Raw genomic sequence first — 6,210 nt, forward strand, 5'->3', positions numbered from 1 at the left:
CGTCAATACTCTCTCATAACCAGACCGCTCTCGGCTCGTCCCACTCGTCTAACTTGCCCTAAACCCAAGCGCGAACCTGTCCGCAGGCTAAACGTTTTAGGCTCGCTTACTTCATATATAATGCATGTATATAGGCAAGGCTAAAAGCAAAGCTCTTCAATCATTAATTATTTATGGTTTTTTTAAACATATTTTTATAGCGGAGCTCCGCGCGCGTGCGGTTTCGGCAATCGCGGAGCTCCGCTATAAAAATATGTTTAGCACCATTATTAAGAAAATATGGTAACCCATCGTTGCGAGAAATCTTGGTTTTATAGCCATGACGTCATCAACCGTCCGTACATACGTACGTACGTACGTCCGTCCACCCCTCCATGTATGCCAATATGACCAGTATCATGCTAGTTTTAATACAGCATACATTTTTGATCTTTTGATTTTCTGACACCTGTCAAAACAAGGTACTGGTTTTCGATTGGATTTCAGGCTCAACCCAGGTTAACTCACCTGAACATAAGCGAGGCTTCATTTTTCGCGCGCTTTCTGTGGCTCGACGCGGCTACAAGGCCCCACTATATATCAACGAAAATTCTTACACAGTCAACGCTTTTCTTGTTCAGGTGGAAAACGGTTTGGATGATCTTTTCTTTCTGCATTTTTTGCTGGTTTCAATCCAGTTTGACATATCATGATATCTGTAGTCCACACTGGTGGCTACGCAGTTATTCAAGTCAAGCATCGGCGGGATGTAAACTTAAAGCTGAGTGTTTATTTTTAATTTGCTTAGAGCTGCTTTTTTTCTCCGTATTGCAATTTTTGACATATCTTTAGAAGCTCTGATAAGGTTACATGACGCCTGGAGGACCTATGTCTAGTCTAGAACAGAAACGAAAGGACTGAGCGAAAGAGAACGACAACGACAAAACAGAATACCAGTAATAGCTCATACTTAGCACACAAATTCTTTCCTTGGGCACTAAACCGTTTGTACGTTAGTTTTACGGATGCGTTATTTAAAGTAGATGCGTATTTTTAAAAGGTGGTTTAATCGGTTCTTCCTTTCTTTAGGAATGAAAATCGAATTTTTGTTGTCAACTGGAATTAAATAACAATTATCTGTACTCTTTTGGACATAAAGAAACAGTTGATTCGTTTGTTTGTTTTCCTCTAAAATGCGAGCGAACAAGTGCTTTTTTAATCCGTTTGCCCAACTGGTTTTCGTTGTGCCTCCAGTCCACAGTGACAAGAAAAATTTTCCCTATGTTATAAACACGTCTTCGCAATGAGTTGTCGTAAACTTAGGGGGAAATCTCACTAGCCTGTGTTTTTAAAAGTTTGTTTAAAGCACCCAAACGGTTTAAATTTAGGTGTTGGAGCAGATCGTGTTTGAAGTTCGTCCTTTCTTGGTTGCATTGCCGTAGTTTGCCGATTCTTGTACCAAGCCAGCCTGACGTGTTTCAAAGAAATACATCAAAATGTGAATGATCTTGTTTTCAGAGATCAAGTGGAATAAAGTAAATCAGTAAAACTCTTCTTTGATCTTGAACTGACAAAGTTGTTTTTATGGCTTCTAATTTTAGCGTGATTCTTATTCGCTGGCTATTGACAGTATTGCAAAGTAAACTTCACTGGAAAAACCGATGTCGCACTCATCGCTTCGTGATTCATGCGATATCGGTTTTTAGCATAAAATTCACCGTGGAATTCACTAGTTAGGCAATGAATTTTTCTATTGAAGAAAGCAAAGAAAATGATTTAATTATTAAAGCAGCAACCGGAAACATCAAAACGTGGACAATTCGAAACCTTTTATTTTCACAAACCCTACAGGCAGTAAGAATAAATCATCCATCATAACCAAAGTGGCTTTGTTAAGGACGGCTATATAGGAGAAACTGTAAGATCAATCTTTGATTTAATGGATTTTACTCTTAATGAAAACATCCCAGGGCTAATGATTTTTATAGACTTCCATAAAGCATTCGATAGTGTAGAGTGGAATTATCTCGTTACCTACCTGGAGGCTTTTCGTTTTGGTCCCGATTTTATCCGATAGGTTAAGACACTTTAAAAAAATATACAAAGTTGTGTTATAAATAATGGTCTTATTATCCTTTGGAAAGAGGAGTAAGACAGGGTGATCCTTTGTCTCCTTATTTATTTGTTTGTGTAGTTGAAACCCTTGCCATAGCAATTCGACAAAATACCGCGATAAAAGGCATCTTGATTGGTAAAGAGGAAACAAAGCTTCTCCAATACGCTGATGACACGACAGCCGTTCTATCAGATCGACATTCGGCGCATGCCCTTTTCAACCTCCTGGATGTTTTCAGGAAACTGTCAGGTCTTAAGATAAATACATCTAAAACTGAAGGAATGTGGGTTGGCTCCTTAAGATATAATGTTTCAAAACCCTTTGGTATTAAATGGAGCGGCGAACCAATCAAAGCCCTTGGGGTGTACTATTCTTATGATACTAAATTACTACATGAAAAGAATTTTATCGAGAGGCTGGACAGCGTCAAAAAGCTTTTAAATATCTGGTCTTCAAGAGGTCTTTCTGTTTTTGGGAGAGTGACAGTCGTTAAGTCTTTAATCATTCCCAAATTTGTCTATATTTTGTCGCTTCTGCCGGCTCCAAAGGAAATCGTCCAAGAATTGAACTGAATATTATTTAAATTTCTATGGGAAGGAACGGATAAAGTAACAAGACTGTCCACGATAAATGAATACGGGAACGGCGGACTAAAAATGATTGATCTTGAAAGTATGATTAAATCGTTACGGCTAGCCTGGCTGAAAAGAATTTTTGGAGAAAATGACGGTGCTTGGAAAAGCTACCTACAAGTTTTATTGAAGCGTCACGGAGGTCTCCTTTTATTTTATTGCAATTACGATATCAAAGACTATTTTGTTCCTTCCCTCTTTTATTCCGAGTTACTTCAGTGGTGGTGAGAATTCCGGGACGTTTATGATACTACAAAAAAAGAATGGCAACATATAGTGTGGAATAACAAAGAGATACGAATAAACAACAAACCTATCTTCTATCGAACTTGTTTTGAAAACGGCATAACTTTTGTAAACGATCTTTTATTCGACACAGATACCACAAACTCTTTCAAGTTTATTTCAAGCAAAATAAGTAATACTAATTTTTTAACTTGGGCGGGACTTCGCCACTCCGTTCCATTACACCTAAAAACCAAGGAAAGCACTCCTTCTGAAATTTCTTTGTTGGTAACGATAGAGGGCAAAGACTTTGATGTGTTAAAAAAGAAATCTAAGGACTATTACACATTAATAAAAAACTCAAAAGCCGAGCTTCCAAATAATTCTCAACATCTGAGGAAAACTTTTAATTTGTCAGAGGATCACTTGAAAAAGGTTTTCTGGCTACCGCATAAGGTGTCCTTTGAACCATACATAAAAGCATTTCAGTACAATGTCCTTAACTCGATACTATTTACTAATACAAAGTTATTTAAGATAAGTTACATCTCAGAGGATAAATGTTCGTTTTGTAACTCAGAACCGGAAGCTTTACATCATCTCCTTTTTGATTGTAGCCTTGTGCAACCTTTTTTTGGAAAGATTTCGAATATTTCTTCTTCCTACTGACCAGAGAATTCGTCCACCTTACTCTGCAAGATGTCATGATTGGTATTATTTTTGCAAATTGCCCTTTACTAAACTATTTGATACTAGTTGCTAAATCATATATATGGGATTGCAGAAGAAATCTGTCTCCTCCTGTTATAAACGCCTTTAAGCTAAAGGCAAAAATTAAGTATGAAACGGAAAAGATTATATGTGTAAATACTAATCAGTAACGTGGACAAATTTAATAAGAAGTGGGATTTGTGCATGGGCTCTGAACCTAACCCGTAATCTGTTTTTGAAGTGTGTTCTTAGAACTGTACGTATTTGACTGTACATGGAATCCTTTTTTGAATATAATAAATATATATTATTTTTCTCATAATATTTAGATAGGCATTAGACAAGTATTGTAATGAAGTGTTAGTAAATGTAGTATTGTAAGTAGTGTAATTTGATGTTTTAGAATTGTATTTAATTAATGTATGTAAAAATATGTTATAAAATTAAATTAAGAAAAAAAAATAAGAATAAATAACAAGGGAGCTCCGCTTTTAGGCGTGGCTAAATCTATATAACTACATAGTTTTCTTACCGTACGACCAGTCCGGCCCGCTCGTTGCCATAAATAAGTCTATTTTGCCAGGCTATTTCTTGTGTTTTTTCCGTTTTTCGTCACTATGATTATCCTGTTTTATCGTGTTTATGCTCAGTACTGTTTCTTCCGCTGCTCGTGGCTATAATTTTGTCTCTTTCTTATGGCTCTTTCTTGCTGTCTCTCTTATTGTCTCCCACTGATAGTTCGCCTGTTTTCTTGATGTGCTCTCAGTCGCTCTATTTCACCTTTTTACCCCTCTACTTCTTTTCTTTCCTCATTCTACGACGTATCAAAAATATATTTAGCTTGTTTTTTATCTTCCTCCAAATTGTTGCTGGTTTTTTTTTTTTTTTTTTTTTGCTTACTAAAACGCAGTGTCATATGCAGTACGGTGGACATGAAGCTTCTCGCCAAAACAACGTGGGTTCCAGCAGTGCGAAATTTCAGGTATTGGCTTACATGAAAAGTTGAATGTTCGGACTCACAGACTGGTGGTCATACGATGACGTCATAACGAAAACAAAAGTTTCTCGCATCGATGGGTTACCATATTTATTTGACCACGGGCATCTGCGCGCGAGCGCAAACCTAAATCTCACCAATGGGCGTATGATAAAAGTTATTTGAAATTAGTATATACCACACAGGTGAATAGTGCTCTCCGCGCGCGCTGATTGGCTAACTCGGAGGTGATTATTCAAGTACTATTTTCCTCCACTTCGGTGAATAATTGTTAATTACTTGCATTTTCTTCACTTAAGGACGTTCGCGCCAAAATCTCCCTACAGTGAAATTTTCTTCATTCTCTCGCCTGGAGTTAGGTCATTAAGAACTTACTACAAAAATGAAAAAAATTGGCGGTGACCGACTTTTTTTCGGAGGAAATGGTAGTGGAAAAATGCCTTAATTTCGATAAATCGGTCACCATAACAAGATGTAGCCTCATCTGCTCATCCATCGCAAATCATAAAAGTGAATTGTCACAGTCAAGGTTTCCGTGCGTAGGTTTTTAGGGGTGGGATTTTTAGATGAAAGCCCTTTTCACGGTTAGTTTTTTTCATGTGCATTACAATGTAATCTAGCATGTATGTGAGGCAATTTCGGGCTCTTTTGTAGTTTTAATCCGAGATTGCCTCGCATCCACGTTAGATTACATTGTAATGCAAATGAACTAACCGTGAAAAGGGCTATTGCATGCCGCTAGGGATGTCGTAAGCAGTAGAGTTCATCTTCAACGAGCGTTCTCGTAATCGCTGCAACCACATCCGGAATTCGATGGCACGAGGAAAGAAATTTAAAAAAAAAAAGATAACTTCTTACGGTGTGATTTTTTCCATGTCATCATATTTTGTAGATAGTAAGTAAATTAAGTGATTCGAGATTAAAAAGGTAGGGGTTACGGATGATCTAAACGAGTAAAATCGATGTGATGTTGCAACTGGCTCTTAGAAAATCTCGTTTGTCACGTTTTTGCGTAATGTCGGGGAAGGACTGGAACTCAAGACAGGATCGATCGTTAAAGGGATAAAAGGTTTTTATAAAAAATAAATCAATAAATAAATAATTCTCGAGCATAGCAAGGAAGTTTCAAGCGGGCGTCATCTTCATTTTGTTAGTTTTTTGTATCATATCTCTCCTTTGCCGCCATGCTCATCTTCTGGAGTGTGGTTTTTGTGAAATTTAATCGCTGTTTCCTCTTAGGTCCGCACTACTCAAGTGGACGCAAAAGAAAACACAATTCTGCTCTATTTTCATGAAAGTAAAGGAAAATAACTTCAAAAGTATGCATTCATTTTGAACTAAAGTTCGTAGGAACGTGTTCCAAACTAAAATGTGTTTTTCCAAAGTTTAAAAATTCCGTCAATAAATGCCCATTTAGAACGGAAAAAGACAAAATTTTTGGGTAAACAGTAAATTCAATTGCAATCAAATTCTTTTAGAGGAAATAACTGTAAATCCAAAATGAAGATCTGACTTATGTGTTGAAAACACAACAATTTACTTTGAATGTG

This window comes from Montipora capricornis, chromosome 3 (assembly GCF_036669925.1).
Source record: "Montipora capricornis isolate CH-2021 chromosome 3, ASM3666992v2, whole genome shotgun sequence".
In the NCBI taxonomy this organism is placed as follows: Eukaryota; Metazoa; Cnidaria; class Anthozoa; order Scleractinia; family Acroporidae; genus Montipora; species Montipora capricornis.